Genomic DNA, 23,806 nt, shown 5'->3' on the forward strand with positions numbered 1-23,806 from the left:
ATTGAAGAAAAAAAAATAAGTTAGAGAAAAGGATATGATAAAGAATAAAATTAAAGTAAATGGCATATATGATTGAATTTCTTTATATCTTTTTCACCGAGACCTATATTTTACTAGTCCATTATTTCCACACTTTATTGTTTTTGGTCATATGACCCATTTTCCGGAAAATAATTTTTAATCTTATATCTATTTCTGATTAATGGTGATTTTTTTTTCAAATCTTCTCGATTATAGAAACCATAATATAGCATAAATCTATTAGGGTACAAAAGAATGATTAGTTCAGATACACTGTGGTGATTGGAAAAATTGGATCTTTGAATTTCTCGAGAATTCAATCTGTTAAGTTTCTCTGTTTTTATTCAATCCAATTCTCCTCTTCATCAATTTTCTACAATCTTCAAATATCTAATTACAACTGCAAATTAATCTCAATCCCATTTTTTATTCAGAAAAAACAGTAGATAACATAAGATATTAGGGTTTAAGAAGAACTTTAAGAAGGGAGGATAATTTTCATAAGATTATCTGATCTCATTGAGTAAACACTCGTAAGATTAAGAAGAAACATATATCACCCATTATTCAACCTTTCCTCTTCAAATTGATCACGCAAAATTTATATTTACGGTATGAAGAAACCCAATGAAAAGTAAAGTGAAAATATTTGGATTTCAGTCCATCGTAGACAAAGTAACACGCAGTTTTTGATGCTGTTGTGTTTTGACTATGTTTTTAACCTAGAAAAGTGGTAGAGAAGAACTAGTTATAGATAACATAGTTATAGATGATGTGGTGAAAGAGAAAACAATCCTCTTCTCGCCACTATGCATGCCACGGAGGAATCAACTGTCAAAGAGCTGTTATAAGCCTGTTCATATAGCAATTTCGTGCAAATCATGAAAAAAATGTGGGAAAAAAGTTAACACTGCTTCTGGATACTTCTCTCTCCTGTCATTTGCTCGCAGTTCAACTAGCAGCGAGATTGAAACGCTGAACTATTCAGCGCTCAAAAAGTGGTCCCAATGCTGAACAATTCAGCGTTTTGCGAATATTCCATGGCATCAACGCTGAACAATTCAGCGTTTACCTGGACGTTGTTCCATTCAGCGTTAGCTGTCGACACTGCACCGTTCAGCGCTTGACCTTTTTTTCACCAACGACTATTTTTTCCAGAATTTCATTTTCTAAATGTTTGGCAGTTTGTTCCAATGGTTGTTTGTTTCAAAATTTGAAAATTTCTTCCATTATATTGCAAAACAAGATTACAATGTTTTTTGAAGAAATCAAAAAAATACATTAAAATTAAAATAACCTAAAACATAAAAAAAAAAAAAAAAAAAGTACATTGAAATTGAAATCTTACTTCTAAATAATTTAAAACATACAAAAAAATACATTGAAATTGAAATCCTACTTCTAAATAACTTAAATCATAAAAAATACATTGAAATTGAAATCCTACTTCTAAATAACTTAAAGCATAAAAAAGTACATTGAAATTGAAATCCTACTTCTAAATAACTTAAATTATTATTAATATATCACTTTAGTTTAGGGGATAAGGTCCAATCCATAACGGGCTAAAATCTCGTTCTTCCATATTTTGTAGACTGGTTTCTCCCATTCCTGTAATTCATCCAAGGGTTGTCGTAGGATCTTCATGTCCGATTCTCTTTGCTGCGTTTGTGCCAAGATTGAAGAGTTTTCCATGTTCTTCTTCAGACACTCTTCCTCTTTTTCATACTTGGCCGCTCTTTGTGCTTGTGCGTTTTCAAGAAGTTCGATGAGTTTATCCATTTTGTCATCTGATTTCTGCGATGCTTTAGCCTCACGGGCCCTTTTCTTTGCTTGATCTTTCCCTTCACTTCTAACGTCATATGTTTGTTCGAAATAACGTCTTTTCTTTGATATGTCTGAGGTTTCAGAATTATGAGTAGATGAAGTGCTACCAAACCTTGCCATAGTTCCAAATCTTCATCCATATTATCAGCTTCATTTTATTGAATAGCTTGAGTATGTTGAGTAGGTTGAGTGGAAGTACCGGCTCCATCATCATTATTCACCGCTGGGTTGTAATCAGGTTGATAGGTCTTCAGGATCTGGAAAACCGATTCGTGCTTCCAAGATTTTCCAGACTCTGCTTCATAATTCTCTCGTCCACGACGATACTGGGAAAAAATTGGAAGGAAAAATTTAGAGAAAGAAAGAAAGAGATCAAAATGGAAGAAAGAAAACATTAAATTTTTTTTGAGTTACTTACATAGTACCCTTGGTTGACCAATCGTCGAGATATTTATAGGTATTACCTAACGAAGCTAGACCCCAATCATACTCCCCAACTCTATCTAAGTCAGCCAACAACAAAACCCAACGTTTATTTACTTTTCCAGTAGAATGCGCTAGAAGAAAATGACCAAAACACCACATAAAGAATGCTCGTGTCAATGTCTGTGCACACCCAGTATTATCCTGGTCTTTTCTACTATCCATGTACGCTCTCAAGACTGCTAAGGATAACGCATTTTTTTTAGAGTCCCATGAACCATAATTTTTGACATCCGAAAAATATAAATCATTCAGAGCGGGATATGTTAGATCACTACCCAACGACGACATAAGTACTGGTTGTTTACTAGGGTCACCAGTGGGAATTCCTGTTAATATGTACCAATCTAAAGGAATGAGGCCAATTTCAAACTCCCGAAAATGAAAACTCTTGGTTTTTGACCACCATCTCTCAGCTATGGCTTCAACTAAGCCTCTATCCCCGTTGGCGAAATCAAACTCAAAAACAGAAGAAAATCCACAATTGTCACAATATCATTTTGCTTCCGGATTATCTTTCACTACAATATTGTAATACTCTTCAATATCATTCAAACTACCTCTATAGCTTACTTTGCGAGGGGGTTTCGTAACATCTTGACATACATGTTCATTACAATTCATTGATGAAACTACATCCAACCGATCTAGCATTTCATCCATATTCATACTACAATCAATAACAAAAATGAAAAAAAATATCAATCATACAAACTAAATTATCATACAAATTATCAAAAATAATTCATTATCATTCATTATCATCATAGAAATAATCAAATTATCATACAAATTAACCTTCAAACTAATCATATAAATTATCATTCATTTTCATCATTTCTTAACAAAATTCCATTTTTTGTTCATCACAAATAATCATATTAAACCCTAAAAATTATAAAAATCAATTTCAATCACATATCATTCAAATCACGTAAATATATTATCTAAATCATGTATTGTATAAAATATCAATCATCAATTTCATCAAATTTTCATCATAATCAAAAATCAAGAAAAAAAAAACTAAAGTTTTAAATCCTTACCTCAATCAATTTCGTGGACGAAATTGAATGAAAATACTCTCAAACGATCAAGGATTCGATGGAGAACAAACTCGCGGAAGGAATTGAGGAAAAAATGTCTGGAACCATTGATCTACAACATTCATTTTCGGGTGTGTTTGAGTGAGAAAAGAAATGGAAAAGAACTGAGGTAGAAAGGCTTCCGGCAGAGAAAACCCGATTCTCAGACGTTGATTCGTTCAGCGTCGTCAACCTAGCTGACCAAGTCAGACACTGCTCGGTTCGGCGTTCACCTGGACGCTGCACTGTTCAGCGTCAAACGCTGAACTGATCAGTGTTTCGCTACTAGATTCACCATCCCATAGGACTTAGGAGGTTTCCCATGCTGACGTGGATAGCCAGTCTAACAGCTAAATATCTAGCCCATAGGACTTAGCCTAAAGAGAAGTTTTAGAGGCGGCCCAACTATTCAGACATCACCCAGAAATAAATGTTTCCTCACTAGTCAACACCAAAAAAGTATTTGTCATAACAAAATCTTTGGTTTACAGAATAACAGACCATAAACTAAAGCCCACATACATGTTAGAATGATTAGGGAGAAGAGATTTAATTACACCTCCAATTGTTTGATTTATTATTTTCCTCCACAAGGCTTGTTTTCACTTTCATGCCTCTATATCCATTTGGCATAAAGATTTTTACCAGCTACATTTCTTTTTTTATCCCCACAACATCCTTATATTTTTGAAAAATTACTTTAATTATACCATGCAACCCAACCCCTCATAGTAGTTGTGGCACTTGAGCGCCGCAAAAAATCCCTCATTATTCTCTCAGTTTCCTTCACCATGCTAACAGACATAGATAGTACACATGTGAGATGGCCAAAAAATTAATTTTTACCCCTTAGACAAATAGGTTTTCTTCGAGCTGTCAGTTTCTTTTGAAACTTTCGACTAATGTAATTCCAAACAAACTTGCATTCATACTTATTACAGTACCTTGGGCTGCTACTCTGAAGCCAGCAATTAGACAGGTGAATGGTTACAGTACCTTGAGTTGCTACTCTGAAGCCAGCAGTTAGACTTGAGTTGCAGCCTTTTCAAACGTTAAAATGCAGTTTTTCTGGACATTTTTCCAACTACAATCGGCTTATTGAGCAAAATACGTTATATACTTGTGTGTTTTCTTATCAAAATCTCCAAATGCTACAATCTGTGGATATGAGCCGATCTTTTCACCTACCAATACCGCCAAATATTAACCACAATCAGTTGTTGTTGTTCATTATTGAACCGATTCTGGTTCATAATATTTTGGGACAATATGTAAAAGAAAGTTACGTTGTCACCGTACCTGTTAATTCTGGTTATAGGTAGGCCAGAAAAGCATGCAAAATTTGATTTTTTTTCCCCTTCATTTTTTGGCGATTATAAGCTACAAATACATGTATCGAGATCCGTAGAACGTATATCTGACCAGCAGAAGCCACATGATCATCATTTTCCATGGATAATTCTTCATGTGCTTGAATAAACTTTTCAGTTGTACTTTGGTTTATATGGTCTTACTCACCCAACAAATTACCAAATTAGTAGGATCAAAATTATGATAACCTGATTGGTGAGATGTGAATGCACCAACTTTTTCATCACTAGAATCTTCATCGTCACTATAAGTTTCATTTTTGCTATTAAAATCACAAAATCCTAATTTTTCTATTTTTCACAGCTTTTTCTTGTTCTCCTTCAAACCTTTTTAAAAAATGAATCTTTATTCTAATTCTTACCATCTAACACTAACTATAACCCAATTTCAAACACTAATTAATTTAGTTACTAATTGAATTAATCAAACATCGACTAATTAGGGACACATTATCCATTGACAAAAATAGGTGGACAAAGGTTTCTTAAAATTACTTCTAAATGACCATTTTTTGACTTATTCAGTATACCCATATGGTCGAAGCAGACCTCAAACTAATTGGGAAAAAAACACTAATGCACCAATAAACACTTGTGCTCCAAATATACATCAAATACCTTGTGCACAAACTTATGAAATGGCTAGGGAAAACCAGTACACCAAGTGATACACGAAATCAACATCAACATATTTTTGCTTTAAAAAAACAATACATCAAAAGGTGCACAATTAGACTCTTTTTTTTTTGTACATAAAAAATGCATAAAAGGTGCATCAATTTTATATCTAGCACATTAACTCTGTAAAGAACACGATCAGAGGGAATAATGATTGAAAATTTAAAAACAAATATAAGGCTAATGTATTAAGTTCGGATATATTTAGGACTAAATAATAATTTTCTTAAATAATATATTTTGGATATATTGATGGTGGGTTTTAAATGAAGGTTATATTCGTAAAATCGCATCGAAAATTTTGTATTTCTGATCAGCGTAGGAATCATAAGAAATTAACGTCTTCACCTTCCGCTAGAGAAGTGAACTGCATTTCTGTAACCTCATCAAATGTATTAATATATGACGACAATATCAGGATTTCTGAAGTAAATCTTTCGATATTTCATATATTCTACAGTTAAGCTGAAAGACTCAGCATCTCTTTTTGAATTCGGAATTCATCTCTGGTGTCTGAACTTCTCTAGAATAATATTCAGAACTAATATAATGACCGTCGGCTCATATCAGAATCAATTAACTGCTCCTAGACAGATTGCATGCTAGTATAAAATGAATAATTAATTGAAGTGATGTATTCATCGGTTGGATTCCTAGAAAAATACACTAATTAAACCCTAACATTCACTTACTCATATTCATGGTTTTTCTCACCTGAATTCCATGGAACAATAATGGATATTTACCTTTCGGGCATAAGGGCCATCCCGAGTAATCCCCGTGTAAAATACACGGATGTATTTAATAATAATGCTCAAAGGAGCATCCAAAAATATGGAAGAACAAAGATATGGTTGTATCAAATAAGGAAAATGAAGAGAGAGAAATAATTAAAAAAAACTAAAATAAGGAAAACTTTGGGGGTGGGCCCACACGGCCGGTCGACCGACCATGCTGCCGGTTTTGGACGGTCCCTCCCCTTTCCTTCTTATTTTATAATTATTTTAGGGTTTCCTTTTTCAAGGACTACCTATTTTGATCAAAACTCCTGATTTCCATATCTTATCAAATATTGTTCCATGGATCATGTTAGAATATAGGAATCCAACTCAAAACCAATTGGAAATGAGTGGAGAGGCTCTAAGGGATTATAAATCACATGATCTTAGATTGCTCAGACAATGTGGGACTAATAATCTCAACACACCCCCTCACGTGTATCCTTGTTGGGTCTAACACGTGGACAATAGATCGGGTGACGCAGAGTAAAGGTGCGGTCATATGATGACTCGACATAAATATCCTGCTCTGATACCATATTAGAGTATGGGCATCCAACTCAAAACCAGTTAGCAATGAGTGGAGAAGCCGTACGGGATTATAAACCGCAAGATCTTAGATTTCCCCAAACAATGTGGGACTAATAATCTCAACAGACCATATATGGTTTGCAAAGCAAGTGGTCCTGCAACTATTATGTATTTCTACCATAAAAAATATTAAAATAATATTATTTTAATATTTCAAATATTGGTCTTTCAAGCAAAATTAAGAGTTTCAGTCAAACTCAAATTCTTCATAAAAAGATGAAATAATGCTCGATGGACCATCAGAAAATATCAAAATTCTCAGGGTTGGTCTACGGAAAACATAGTGACACGAGCATGCCACCATATCCGACCATGGTAGGCTCCTTGCTTGCCAAAAGTCGGCCCCACCTCCATCGTCGATTAATGAGCTAATTAATCTTCTAGAGTTCATATTCGGTTCAAACTCTCTCCAACAACTTGGAAGATGATCCATTCACCATCAGGTGGTCTCCCGACCACCAAGGGACGGTTTATACACCCCTTGTTCGGTACTCCTCCTTATATAATTAGGTTTTCCTACCTAATGCTCAGTAAATTACTATTTTAATTATGATTAAAACACTAATTAATCATCCTTTCACCAACTTCTCTGCAACCGACTTTGATCAATGCTCAGTCAAGCATCTGGATACCACATAGTCGGTCTGTCGCCACCTATGGCGGGTTCATCTCTCATCTATCGGCACAACGATTGATGAATCATCCATCCGCCAAAAATCATGGTTTTGAACCCAATGCTCTGCAGAGCATAATTCTGAACAGGTTCAAACAACAATAACTTTTATGTTGATCCAAGAATCAACATTTTAATTAATAATTTAGTATTCGGTCATCTACCAATATTTTGTTAATATATTATTGATTCAACTGTTAATTGCTCTGCAAATAAATATTTCTCATGTTAATCCAACCTTCAGCACTCGAGAATTTCATAATGATCCGACTATCAATATTTTACCGGTTTATCAACCGTTACTCAGTTTGGTCCATCAACCAACATTTGGTTCGTCGGTTGATAATTATTTTAATATTATAATTTTTCCTTGTCATTCGACTGACTCGCGACACATGGAGCGAGCCGAAATTTTTATAATCATTCAATAAGGATTTTCTTCATATGATTGTCTATCACCTGCTTAGCATATCATAAAGGTTTATGATCTTGTGATCTCATTAAATATGTGCTTACGATCTAAGTCATTTGACTATCATTACTGCTTCTGTTAGAGCAATGCTCGGGCTAGGTTAGAATTTGGTAGTTGAGTATCAGACATCACCCTTGAAGACTGAAGATTGATGAAGATATTTAGAGAATTTTTTTATCAGGTATGTGAAGACTGAACCATTCTATTTTACTCACTATATTACCATTCTATGCTTTTTAAAATGATGTCGTATTAATTCTAGTAAATTTACAAAGAAGAAATTTCGAGTCAAGCTTGTGTTGTTAAAAATATCGAAATATGATTCTAAGTAAAGATGTTCAATGACCCTAAACAATATTAGTTCTAAACAATTTATTGCGTAATTAATTTGTGAATCAATAGAAAAATTTTCCTCGCAAATGATTTTATCATGCTGGAATGTTTCAAACATCATAAGAGAAAAATATTGAACTTTTTGATATTCTACTCTGGGTAGGTTGGCGAACCAGTTCGAAAACCATAGATATATGAGTTTCAGAAATACAGGAAGGTTGGCGAACCAGTTTGCAAACCACAAGTTTAGTAGGGGACTGTTCATAAACCGTTGTGAACTGAAATTTGAAAGTTGGTATTAAAGGATAACATTTGATGAAACCGGTTGATGAAGTCGGTTCACGAACTATGGTCAACTGAGTTTGATATTCTTGTAGGGTTGGCGAACCCGGTTCACGGCCCGTTACTCCCTGACTCATGAACAAGCTCAACGGTTCACGTTGTACCAATTGTCCCAGTTTAAGATTTTATTATATGCTCAAAGACTTATTTTTAAATATGTTAGCATTACTAGAACTCTCTCAAACACTTATAAGACTTCATTGATCACTCAAACACTTATTTATATGCATCATGATTAAATTCTTAAGTGTTTAAATAAACATCAAATTGCTTTAGTTCTTTGGCATACTTTCCAAACCGAACAATCATTATACACGGCTCCAAAACTGGTTCCCAGTGTATATTTTTATATTTTATTTTCAAGACCTAAAGTATTTTCTTGATTCTAAAGTTATCTTATCTTGAATTCTAAGCAACCCATGGTCCTTGAAAATCTATAAATAAAGATGATATTTCAATTGGGATATTCAATCCCCCACACTTTGTGTCCTAGTTAATTCTAAAGTCGTCCTCTATAGACCAAGATTTCATCTGAGAAACATAATTAGGTCTAGGACTAAAGACTTCTCCCTGGGGATTCGTGAAGGAAGGTCCGACTATCTTTACCTTGGTAGTTCGTGTATCCTGATCTTGTCTTTTATCAAAGTTTTCGTAATCTCTTTCAGGAAAGATAGACAATAATCACAAAATTCTCTTCGTCTCAGACTTTGTGATTCCATAAGATAGATATCTGAAAACTGATCTTAGTTGATATTCTGGAGATTGTTTTTGAGAGGTGGTTAAGAATCTAGGCTGCTCATCGGGAATCCGTAACTTTAGGATTTGTGAGGTTTGGTAACTTTGTTTATTGCAAACAGATTTATTTACCTTTATCTTTGATCAAAAAAGCTTATCTATTAGAGGCAGATTGGTATCAAAAGTCTTCACTTAGGTTGAAGTAACTCTTAGGATGTAAAGGACGTCAATTAGTGGAATCAATTGCGTAGATACTTACGAGGTTCAAGAGACTCAAGGAGTGCGACTGTAACTGAATCGCTTGGAGGGTGGATTCGATCTTAACTGCATTCCAGTCTGAAGTCTGATAGTAGGCTAGTGTCTCTAGCGGCTTAGTACAGTTTAGTGTTCAAATTTGGACGAGGTCCTAGGGTTTTTCTACTATTACGGTTTACTCGTTAACAAAACTTCTGGTATCTTGTGTTTTTTAGATTACGAGACTAGTGTCTTATAGAATTCGTATCTTGAAAGATAGATAACAAGTTTAATTACTTGGAATAAAGTCGATTGAATTATTTGGATACGACTAGATTGATCTTGGATATTGATTTTTTATATCATCTAAGTACTCTGCTTAACAATCAGGTTCATGGGTTCTGTATCTATATACATACTGATTGATTGGAGGTTAGAGACATATTGTCAAGGATCATTTAGTTGGTATACTTGCAATTATATTAATTTTTGAGCATATAGGTTGCCGAACGAAAAAGTTTGGTATGTATGGTACCTATGCGTTTTCAGCTTCAACTAGCATAATGATATGCCACAATTATCAGTGACCAAATTCAAAATTCACGGTCCACAAAGCATGTTTTTCTTCAATCAAACACTCCATTCTTCATACATCACAACCTTGAATTACGAACTATGTTCAATTTGTAAGTCAAGACTCATAATCTTACTAGGTCAACGGTTGACCACATAAAAATACGTCTTCAAAATAGACTTTCACATGAGACATCAATTATTGTCACATGTGGGGTGGGGGGGGGGGGGTATTCACCAGGGTTTTGGTCTGGAGGCCTACACCACATGCGAGGATGAGAAATGTGAGTAAATCGCGCTGACAGTTGAAGGAGTAAATTTGATCAATCAAATAAAACTTCCATGCAGAGCGGAAGTGGTTTATGCACGTTCTCCCACGTACCCATTCCTCCACTCTCTTCAACCATCACCACTTACAAGAGATCGATGTGCTGCAATAAATAGGTTTCTCAACCTATGATTTGATAACTAAGATAACTGAATCAGGTAAGAATCAATACACATTCAATTATCAATTATTCACAGAAGATTTCTCTCTTGTCAACACAAAGAAATCATCTTCAAAGTAGTTCAACATATCACATCATCTATTGATCAATATCCATTGATCTCCGTACATTCTCAGCTTCCCTCCCTACAGACCGACCCTTCTCCTTCTTTGTGTCCAAATTGAATCTGGAACGACCAATATAACACCCCGTATTTTTAGCATAGCGCATGCTAAAAGATGCGCCATGGCCTGAGATGAAGCTTCATCTAAAGCTTCTGTTGCGTGGTACGCGGTAGATTGGATAAAGGCAAATGCCGCACCAAAATGGCGCATTATGTTTGGCATTTGGCCAAGGGTCAATGTTGCATCATCATGATGCATTAGGCCAGTTGGGTAGGTGGCCTTGAGCTTGCAGCGTAATCATTGCGCATTACGAAAGTTATTGGCCTAGAGCCAATATCGCACAATCATTGTGCATCAGGACATAGAGGGGCCGGCAGAACGAGTAGTGCACAATCATTGTGCATCATCCAGAGAGGGCTGGCCAAAGGAGTATTGCTCAATCATTATGCGCAATCATTGCAAAGTAACACAATGATTGCAAAGTAACGCAATCATTGCGCTGAACAGTGAAGCGGGCATGTCATTTTGGTTCCGTAAACATACTTGTAGAAATTCCATTAAGACATATATAGGGAGGGGTACTTGGTTGAAGGTGCATATGCGGACTATGCACCAAGTAAGCTTCATAGCTCAGCCGAAAGAGTATAAATGATGCATAAGGATCATTTATAGCTGCGTAGCCTTGCGAAGAGGGCATTTGATGCTTAGGCATCACCATGCCATGTCACAGACCCGATGATGCATAACAATTGTGCATCTTGACGGAATGGCCTACGGACCAGGTTATTACCATTTTTGCTAGGCTACGGACTTGAAAACGAGTTGGTTAAGCTTCTGTCGCTTCGTGGATGAACTACAGTCTGTGCTTGATCCCTTTAGAGTAGGGAATGGTACGTAGGCAGACGCAATGAGTTGCAGCATTTCCGGTCCAGCAGGTTGGCCCCTCATATCATCTAAGCTCTGTAGCTCGACGCAAGATATGATTATGTCCAGACTTGATGAGGCTAGTTGCATGCCAGAAAGTGGATGCTCATACTTCCTATCAAGTCATAAAGAGTTGGTAAGTGAGGTAACGTACGGAATGGTAAGAGCTTGGTACGGCCTACGCCAAAGTCTAAGGCTTATGCCTGGACAAGACTCGATGATATGACGGTGGGTCAGCTAGATAGGAAATTCAGTGATGAATTCCCTATGTTGAGACAAAGCCAATGATGCACGCAATATGCATCAACATTGGCCTTATGGCCTTAAACCCTTTAGCGGACAAAGAGTAAGTTTTGGAACGGTGTGGAAGATAAGTTAGCTGCATCATGCTCCACGAGCATGCTTGCAAGGGAAATTGAGCGTGCATTTTCCTAGCTTTGAGGCCCGTATCGTAGCTTCATCATGGCGCATCAGGGAGATTACGGGATGCGGGGAAACGCGCCAAAGGCGTAATTTTCCGGTCCGTCACAGTTGGTATCAGAGCAAGTTCCGAGAAAACTATAGGGACTTGTGTGGAGTGGACTCATTGGTGAGTATTTTTCCTTAATGGAAATTTGAAGTTGGAGAGTAGGCCAAATTTTGCGCGGAAATAATTTGTGATTGGAACTGCCAGTTACTTTGCAATTCGAGTTGAGCTTGGATGAGTGCTGTGAGTTTGCCTGGCCTAAGTGGCACCTCACTTATGAGTGGATATCCGGAAGACCTTCTTGGACGGTGGGTAGAAAATGGGACTGATCATCCCCACACGTTGGAAACTGTCCAACGGTGTGCGTTGTCAGGCCCGACTAGCATCCCACTTACGAGTGGCAACCTGGATGACCGTCAGGGACGGTGGGCAACTGGAAACTGTTCCACACAGTACTGTGCTAAAATATTTTCATTTCGATTACATCTTTAAACTTGTGAACCTTATGGATTCCTGGGTGGTAGTATGGGATGCCATCTAGGATACCTAGTCGAGATATCCTCTTGGTACTGGCCAATTGCGATTCTTGGTATTATTGTGGGCACTTTTGGATTCCTGGGAAGGTGGTATAGGACATGTGCTCATAAGGTCTAAATTGTTGTTCATGACAACTTGAAGAAACCCGTGATTTCTGAGCATCTGGTATGAGACTTTTGCTCAGAAAATCCAAACCGAAGAGATTGTCCACAATAGTTTTTGGTTTTGAATTTCGGGGACGAAATTCTTTGAAGGGGTGAAGAGTGTAACACCCCGTGTTTTTAGCATGGCTCATGCTAAAAGATGCGTCATAGCCTGAGATGAATCTTCATCTAAAGCTTATGTTGTGTAGTACGCGGTAGATTGACTTAAGGCAAATGTCGCGCCAAAATGGCGCATTATGTTTTCCATTTGGCCAAGGGTCAATATTGCGTCATCATGATGCATTAGGCCAGTTGGGTATGTGGCCTTGAGCTTGCAGCGTAATCATTGCGCATTACGAAAGTTATTGCCCTAGAGACAATATCGCACAATCATTGTGCATCAGGACATAGAGGACTGACAGAACGAGTAGTGCACAATCAATGTGCATCAGCCAGAGAGGGTTGTCCAAAGAAGTGTTGCTCAATAATTTTGCGCAATCATTGCGAAGTAACGCAATCATTGCAAAGTAATGCAATCATTGCAATGAAAAGTGAAGCAGGCATGTCATTTTGGACCCCTAAACATACTTGTAGAAATTCCATTAAGACATATATAGGGAGGGGTACTTGGTTGAAGGTGCATATGCAGACTATGCACCAAGTAAGCTTCATAGCTTAGCCGGAAGAGTATAAATGATGCCTAAGTCTCATTTATAGCTGCGTAGCCTTGCGAAGAGGGCATTTGATTCTTAGGAATCACCATGCCATGTCGATGACCCGATGATGCATAACAATTGCATCTTGACGGAATGGCCTATGGACCAGGCTATTACCATTTTTGATAGGCTACGCCCTTGCAAACGAGTTGGTTAAGCTTCTGTCCCTTCATGGATGAACTACGGTATGTTCTTGATCCCTTTAGAGTAGGGAAGGGTACGTAAGAAGCCGCAATGAGTTGCAGCATTTCTGGTCCAGCACGTTGGCCCCTCATATCATCTAAGCTCGGTAGCTCGACGCAAGAGATGATTGTGGCCAGACTTGATGAGGCTAGTTGCATGCCAGAAAGTGGATGCTCATACTTCCTATCAAGTCATAAAGAGTTGGTAAGTGAGGTAACGTAGGGAATGACAAGGGCTTAGTGCGGCCTACGCCAAAGTCCAAGGCTTATGCCTGGACAAGACTCGAAGATATGACGGTTGGTCAGCTAGATAGAAAATTCAGTGATGAATTCCCTACGTGGAGGCAAAGCCAGTGATGCACGGAATATGCATCAACATTGTCCTTATGGCCTTAAACCCTTTAGAAGATAAAGGGTAAGTTTTGGAACGGTGTGGAAGATAAGTTAGCTGCATTATGCTCCACGAGCATGCTTGCAAGAGAAATTGAGCGTGCATTTGCCTAGCTTTGAGGAACGGATCGTAGCTTCATCATGGCACATCGGGGAGATTACGGTCTGCGGGGCAATGCGCCAAAGGCGTAATTTTCCGGTCCGTCACAACCATTAGCTTGGTTTAGGCCAGATTCCTACAAATTAGTCTCTCGGACTCAAAGTACTCTCGTGAAGTACATTTGTTTACAGGTTTATCGAGCAGTTGCCTCTCCACCACTTTTTATCACAAAACCAGCAAACTATTTTTGCCCGACAACAAGACCAAACCGTTTTCTAATCCTTCCTCTAAAATCCATGTCTTAGTACATAACACATACCACGACTAGAATCTTGGTCACATAAACTAGTGGACTAGTACTACAAGAACATCTCAAACAAATTAAGGATATATGATGGAATCTCAAAAATTTTATTGATCATGTAAACTAACCTTCCTAGCCCAAATCTAAGTAGCCTAGCGCGATCGACACTAGAACAATCTCCACGACTCAACTGAGAACATAATGAGAAAGAATCATCTAAGTAATAGCATTACATTAATCACCTATGATTTCATTATACTTACTAATAATATTAGTGTATTATAATCGACATTATTACAGAGTCATTAGACACATCATTAATAAGAACTATATTAAATTAGTCATCATTAACATATTATATAGGTGACATTCGTTAAAATAATTAAGTGAATTAATTGTAAAATTTAATTAAACAGATTAATACCAGTATACTATAATCGAGAATAATTAAAATAGTTCGGTGCATAAAATGCATGGAATCAATAGTTTTCTTTAAACCAATTGATATTGGTATACTATAATCAATCAACATTTGTTAAATAATAAAAAGATCCATTCACATCAATATACTGACAACTTCTTTCGTGAATACTGATTTTTTTACTTCGCGCGAAATAAATCACTTTCATTCATTTTTTTTGTTTGCTTTATTCTCACATAATATTGACAGATTATGAAATTCTAACCTCATTATACACCAGTACAATTGATTATTAACTGTGGAAGTTTAAAGTAGTCGAAGTAATTTAGATGTGTTAGAGCGCGTTTATGTTTAAATGAGGAGATTACTCCACGAAGAAGTTGACTTCCAAAAAGTTTATCATTATTATTTCATAAATAATTTAGTATTAATTATGTGACTCGTTATTATATAAAATTATTATATAAAATTGTAAACTCATGGTGCTGTTATGCGAGAATGATCTTTGGGAAGAGAAAATAGCGTAAACATTTTCTTTAAGGGAATGAGCAATCAGATATGGAAACTGGAGATAAATTTAGGTGGAAAAAAACAGTATGATAGATTCACATATGAATTTTTAAGGGTTCTAAAAAGATTCCCAGAAATATCTTTGAGGGCGTGGCTCGAGCACCATCAGTTCCGTCACTGTTGATATCACCTTAGCTGTAAATTATTAGGAACTACTTTAGAGACTTTAAATATTTAAATCATATTGAAACATTAATATAATAATATATGCATTATGTATTTTTCATTGTTATTATAATACAAATGAGACAATGCATTAATAGTAGTGTAACTTATTCTAGATATTTTGACCCACTGTTAATCGAAATAACTTAATTTTTTTCTCGAAGTTGTCTATTCAAGGAATGTACGTGTTTCTATCAATTTTCATATATAAATGTTACTCTATATACTCATCCAAACTCACCATTCCCAAAACAAATCAAATAGAAAGAAGAAGAATTTTTTTTTCCCTCTAAGCATTACCTATTTCAGTCTCTGTTCAAAGAGAATGGGGATGTCTGCAGTTATCGTTGTTTTCATGATACTTGGTTTATTTACATCTTCGTCAACTGCCCAAACTGCCCCAAATAAAACTCATTGGTATGAAGACTCTACGTTGTATATCGATTATTTAAGAGGAGTGATCGGTTTATGGAGGCTGAAGGATAACTACAATGTCCCTACCGTATCGGGTGACTTCCAATACTTAGGAGATGTCGCATATTATCTATCTTTATTGGATCACACTTTTCAATGGTAGAAGACCGATTTTGACGCCATGGATGGTTTTATATACAAATATGATTGTGTAGTAAACTGCTTTTCCATATAACTTTTCCTCGTGATAGATTCAACAATTTCCTACCTCAAATGAGTAAACCAGCAAGGTTTATGGCGCGTGAGGTACTAAACATTCCTAGTTATGGTTTATCTGTTACGTCGATTCCATATCGTGAGGTTACATATGTCAGCGGGGGATCTGCTCCAGTACAACCTAGTCCTAAGGAAACACAATTAGCTACAAAATTGGATGACTGTAAGGAGGAACGTGCTGCTCTTGAAGATAAGTTGAAAAAAGAGAAAAAAGAGAAGAAAATTTGTAGCGATCTGCTCGGAAAGTCTGGCAAAAAAATTGGCTTGTCGAACTAAGTTCGTGTTCGTATAAGCTTTTCTTATTTGCTTTGGGTATGTATGCCTTCCTTTATTTATTTTCATGTATGTTAAATATAGTGATCGTATTTTCCTTTGTTATGTTTGTACGAAATAACATATTCTGGTTTTGATAATCAAATAAGTTGCAAGGGTTGAAAAACTTCAAATCAATTGAATGTATGTGTAAGTTGAATTGATAATAATAGTATGTTGATTAAATATTTAAATACCTAATGTTGTCCTAAATTAGAAAGGCCAACGTCTCATGACTGCTAATGGGGGTACCAGTTTGCCTGGGATGTATCGTTCCAAAGGTATAAGATGTTTCTTCTTATATGGAAGTCAACACTAGTGATTTTGGTATCACCGAAACCTGACCCGCTATATAAAACGAGTAGAGTACATTTCCCCGAGTTATCAAGTTCAGTGAGAAAAAAGGCAGTTAGAAAACTTCTTGTTGACGCCAAGTTGATTCGGTAATTAAGGCTCTCCACTGCCGAATATGGAAATTCTTGTTGGCATCCGAAAAGAGAAATGTGAATATGAAGTTTGGAAATCTTTTTGGATTGAGATGTAAAATTTCATACCAGTTGACAAAACACTTGTAATTTAAACAAACGTCACACCCAAAAAAATGCACTTAGAAAACACATATGCTTTGAAAAATGCACCCATTTTATGAGATTCCATATTTGAGGATACCTCACAAATTGTGAGATATATTTTTTTTAAGTATTCACTGTAAAACCATGCATTAAAAACTACACCAACTGCAATAAAAAGTATCTCCATATTTACTGTGTATCCTCAAATGTGGGTAATTTTATAAGTAGTATACTGGTTGCTTATTAATTTATAAAGTGTTTAAACAAATTAACTTTGTATTTAAATAAAAAATGATACCATTTTTTTTTAAAAATTTTTAATGGAAAAGTCAATATTTTATAAAAGAGTTCTAAGGCACTGGATAAGTGAGAAAAAAACTAATAATTGAACAACAAACATTTAACCTCAATAATAATCTGATTAGTACTCCTTACCTGATTCCAAAGACTATTGTTTCTTTTCCTCTGCGAATTCTAGCAGATACCAAAAGGCAAGTATTCTCAAAATCTCTAAACTGTATTCTTGCATTTCTTGTTGCACCACACCCATTATGGTTGCGTAAAAGCTAACCACTACAATCTACATTCATAAACTCAATACTAAGCTAAGAACATAAGTAAAGAGATACTAGAACTTGCACTTTATTGATGAAATCTTCAAATTGTGATCCTTGCAAGAGTCGATGATGGGATGTGAGATCCTTAGTTTTATAGGCTTGAGGGAGCACATCCTCAATGATCCGGTGCTCCTAAAAGGGCATATTAACTAAGTTATATACATTATATAGTAGTATGCATCTAGGACTTGGACCCAGAGGCAACAAAGAGATACCTGGAGCAGAAGGGGCTATAAATACCAAGCCTCACCAACAAACTAAAGACATTCAATATCTAGGAGAGAAGATCTAGTCTTAAGCTTATACCTCTTTAATGTTTAGAATTTAAATATTTACTTCAACTTGAGTTCTCTCTATTACTTTGGGAAGAAATTAAGATCTCTTGTAACCACCACAACTTAATACAAAATAATCACTCATTACCCCGTGGACGTAGACAAATGTCGAATCACGTAATCTCTTGTGTCTCATGATAACTTAGAAGCTTTTACATTATATTTGTGTTCTTCGTTATTACTGTGATCTTGAATATATTTTATTACTTAGCATTATCAGTTCAACAGAGGTATCGATACTACTTAGCATCAGATCCTCTGAGCTGTATACATTACGTAGACTACGGGAAAACGAGTAGTCACAGTTTGGCGCCCACCGTGTTTGGCTCACGAGCTTGAGTTTGGACATAGTTTTACCTTTAACTTATGTATCTTATGTAAGGAAGGGATCTGTTCTTTTTAACGATGAATCTCACTCTCTAGCGATTTGTTCATCCGTTATGTGTATATGTTTTTTGAGTTCATAGCCTCTAAAAACGTATCTTGTTACAGATCTACAAAAATTTCATAAAAAAGCGTTCTCACAATACGCCAAAATCTTTGTTTTATACTAAAACAACCATTTTTTAACAAAGCATATTTCAAATCTGAGAACCTTTGACTGACAGAGGAATCTCAGTGAGATTTTAAGGAAGAAAGATCTTCTAAAGAATTTAATAACCTTGTTTTTAACGATATCTGACACCCTTTTTATTGGTTTTCAACGTCTAAGGTTGTTTTTTCCAAGGGTGTCATAAACATTTAATACTTGTCTTTCAAATACATTATTTCAGTCCTTTCTATGAATAAGCTGCTTAGCTGTATTCTGTGTCAGAGCATTAATTGATACTTTTAACGAAGGTACCCAAGTAGCAGATTTTATCGCTTTTTCTGTGACCGCAGGATAAAAAAATCCGAAGGCATGCAGAAACCAAATGACGTACCAACAAGCTCACGACCAGCAATCACCAGAGGAAGATCCCAAAAGCCGTCTCAAGCAAATCAAAGGAATGAAGAAGAGGACGGACAAAGCGAAATAGCAAGAAGAACAATTGCTAACAAATCACCTATTCCGACTGAAGGGATGGGGAAAACATCGGAAGCTCAACCACTTTACGGCATGCCTTTACCGGAGCATCCTACCACTACAAAGCCACTTGCGGCCAACGCAGGGTTACCCAGAACCTTAGCTTCTACGGGACGAGGGTTGGAAACTTAACCCCAATTCAGATAGATCCAGATGCACCAATCGTAGATGAAGGAGTGGAAAAATCTGAAGATCCAGCCGACATCACCCCTCAAGGAAGTGGATCCCACAACGAAGATCAAATGGCGGCACAAATAACAGCTTTGTTACTCCGTAACAAGGAGAACGAGAATGCAATACACGAAAGGGCCCAAGAGAACCAGAACCTCAAAGGTATGCTAGACATACAGATCGAAGGTTCCCAAACTCACCCTCCACCAAAGAGGCGTGATAACGGAGCTATCTCAGGAAGACTAAGGGTGTATCTCAACCCAACAAAGGTCAATCAACCTAAAGGAACCAGGAGAGCGCACCACGATCCAGACGAGATGGACTCGACATACAAGCTCTCTCAATCCTACTACGGCGAAGCATTTTCCAAAGATGCTCACAATGTGAACATGGTTATGGAGCAAATGGAGAAAATGTGGAAGGATATACAAGGCCTAAAAACTAGCCACGCAGGCGCAAGACTAAAAGAAGTGCCCCAAGAAGCAACCACGTCCCCACTATATTTTCGCATTTTAAAGGAACCCATCCCTCTGAAATGCCCGGTACCTACGTTCCAAGCATACAACGGTACCTCAGATACCGCATCCCACCTACGGTATTACACTCGTGTTCTTGCCCATTGGGAAAGATATGAGGTAGTACTCTGTAGGTACTTCCCTGCAAGCTTGACGGGATCAGCACTAACCTGGTATAACAACTTACCAGCAAACTCAATTGACTCCTTCGAGCAATTGTCTACGGTGTTTTTGGAGACATACATGTACAAAAAATCAACAAAGGCAGGGTTAAATAGGCTATTTGCTTTAGCTATCGGACCCCGGGATACATTGATGCATTACACAGACAGGTGGCAAAAGACGTTCCAAGCAATCATCAAAGTCAATCCAGAAATTAGAATTAACTGCTATAAGTATGGACTTGATAGAACCTCAGCCATCTTCTTGGAGCTTCACAACAGAGCCCTCGATTCCGAAGGCAAGCTCAGAGTTGTCCAAGACCGCTACATCAGACTCGAAGAAATCCAGAAGGACAACCCTATGGCACAAGCAAAGACGACAACAGCTCCGAAGCGAACCAACTCTATGGAACCAATCCCGGAGATACCTAAGTGACAAAATGAAGTCGGGGGCAGAACTAGCTCTCGAGACAAACGATCCAAATACGGAGACGGAAAAAAAGGCAAAGGAAGAGAAGAATTTATGGATAAAATCTACACGAAGCTAAATACAACTTTCTCTCACATCCTAAGCAAGGAGGGAGCAAATCCAAGCTTTCCTTACCCTAATACTAGGGGAAAGAAACCATAAAAAACGAAGGAGGCCAAGGAGTATTGTGCATACCACCAATACTATGGGCATAAAACTGATACGTGCTACCACTTACGCAGTGTGATCTAAAGATTCATCGACGAAGGCAAATTCATGGAGTACGTACGGCTACAACCAGCAGAAACTGAGGAGACCCCAAAGAAAAGGGTAGAACTACCCCAGGACGACAAATACATCAACATGATCACCTTCTCCAACGGAGGCCAAGAAGAAATGCTCGAAGATATCCTCGAGTTAGCTCGAAATAAAAAGAAGATAGAATCCCATGAGGTGTTCAAGCTAAGTGGACCACCTACTAGCACTTGGGAGGAATGGATGGCCACGCCATTAACTTTCTCAATAGAGGACATCAACCAGGAGTTTGAAATGCACAATGATCCATTAGTAATCACTCTTCCAATACACAGATGGAATGTTATGAATGTCCTCGTTGATGGGGGCAGTTCGTTAAATGTGTTATTTTACGAACCCTACCTACGCATGGGTTTGACAGCGGAGCAAATGGATTCTTCCACTTGCACAATATACGGTTTCAATGGAGCAGTCTCTAGACCAAAAGGAGAAATTGTCTTGCAGGTACATGCAGGACCTTTAGTAACCAATACACGGTTCTGCATAGTGGAAGCACCTTCGCCCTAAAATGTTATCATGGGCAGGCTATGGGTCCATAGATTGCGAGGAACAACTTCGACATATCATCAATACCTACGCTTTCCCACACCTACGGGTGAAATGGAAATCAAAGATGACCAGCAAGACGCAAGGCTATGAAATCTAGCGGAAATCAGACTCAACGAAGAAAGAACTGCTGCTCAACAGCACGAAAGAAAAAGGCGCAACGCAAACACCAAGGAAGCACAAGACGAATCCTCCTTAGTACCAAAGCCATCTCAGCACCAGAGACAAGTACCTACGTCACTCCAGACGCAGATGTCTCCGCCAAATGAGAATTACAGAAAAACACTCCTCAACGACCTCAGCAAAAAATCTAATCACCGGTGGAACCAACAAAGAAAATCAACATCGAGACGGAGGCAGAGCCAAAGATGCTCAACATCGGAACTTTACTTGAAGAGGAAGAGGAGGTGCAACTACAAAGGTTACTAAAAGAGGACGCGGACGTCTTTGCATGGTCAATGGAGGACATGCCAGGAATTTATCCAAATTTGGTCTCACACCACCTTTGGCTCAGACCGGAAATACCACCGTTCAAGCAATGCATACGTAAAGTAGCGGACATCTACCACGAAGGGGTAGAAAAAGAGTTTCAAAAGCTAATTACAGCTGGATTCATACGAGAAGTCAAATAACCCACGTGGATATCCAACATGGTTATTGTTCCTAAGAAGAACGGAGGCGTACGCATTTGCATAGACTTTAGCAATCTCAACAAAGCGTTCCCCAAAGACAGCTATCCACTGCCAAACATTTACCAACTGGTCAACGCAACCGAAGGCCACCAAAGACTATCCTTCATGGATGGATACTCAGGCTACAACCAAATAGCCCTCGCAGAAAAAGATCAGGAGCATACTGCATTCTTTACCCCACGAGGCATATACTGTTATACAAGGATGCCTTTTGTACTAAAGAACGCGGGGGCAACATACCAACGATTAGTAGACAAAATGTTTAAATCATGGATATGCAAAATACTGGAGATCTACGTGGACGACATGCTCGTCAAAATCAAAGAAGCAAAAAACCATCTCTCAGACCTAAGGGAGATATTCGAAGCCATGAGGAACTTTCACATGAAGGTGAACCAGGAAAATGCACGTTCGGAGTTACCTCAGGAAAATTCCTGGGATATCTAGTGACTAAGAGAGGAATTGAAGTAGACCCCGAAAGGGTCAGAGCAATAATGGAGATGCCATCTCCACAAACCCTAAAAGGAGTACAAAATCTAAATGGAATTTTATCTTCCATGGGAAGATTCATAGCAATATCGTCATATAAATGCAAAGCATTTTTCGACACGCTAAGTAAAGGAAACAAGTTCATGTGGACCGCAGAGTGCGAGCAAGACTTTCACAAAATCAAAGAGTAATTAGCATCAGTACCCATTCTGCAGAAGCCGGAGCCAGGTGAGATACTCACCCTATACCTAGCAGCAACAAGCTACGCTGTGAGCGCAGTGTTGGTACGAGACCAAGGGCAGGGAGAAAGTCCTGTATACTACATCAACAAGACACTCTGTTCAGCGGAGCGTAATTACACCAAGTGGAGCAACTCATATATGCCTTAGTAGTGGCAACACATAAACTAAGGATATTTTTCGATACGCACACCATTCGAGTTTTCACAAAAGCTCAAATAAGTCAAATCCTTGACAGCACGTAGATAATTGGAAGAGTAGCAAAATGGAACTCCATGATCAAACAATTTCACATAATCTTCGAAACAAGGAAAGCTGAGAAATCACAAATCTTAGCAGACTTCCTAGAGTACATACCTCTGAACGACGAAGCGGAGATAGATGACATCCTAGGAATGGAGGAAGATAATCCAGAATCAGAAGATCTCCTCGAACCGCAAAATTCACGAAGGTGGGAAATCTTCGTAGATGGCTCCTCAAACGGATAAGGACCAGGCATAGGGATTGTGATAACAACCCCTACCGGAGACCGACTCATCTATGCATTCAGGTTACAATTCGAACAATGCACTAACAACATCACGGAGTATGAGGCGGTCATACATGGTCTACGCTTAGCACAGGAGCTGGGCTTATCGGATGTTCGTTTAACTAGTGACTCACAATTGGTCATTAGAAAAATCGAGCTCAAATATCAAACTCTGGATCTAATACTGTCATGTACCTAAAGTTAACACATGAGCATGCATCAAAGATCAACAAGGTCACATTCAGACATGTCTATCGAAAAGACAACAGGCAGATGCCTTAGCATTCATATCGTCAATGCTGAGATACAGGAATACCACCTCAGTTCAAATTGGGAGAATTTATGAACCTTCGATAGAAGG

The sequence above is a fragment of the Papaver somniferum genome, chromosome 5 (assembly GCF_003573695.1).
Source record: "Papaver somniferum cultivar HN1 chromosome 5, ASM357369v1, whole genome shotgun sequence".
In the NCBI taxonomy this organism is placed as follows: domain Eukaryota; kingdom Viridiplantae; phylum Streptophyta; class Magnoliopsida; order Ranunculales; family Papaveraceae; genus Papaver; species Papaver somniferum.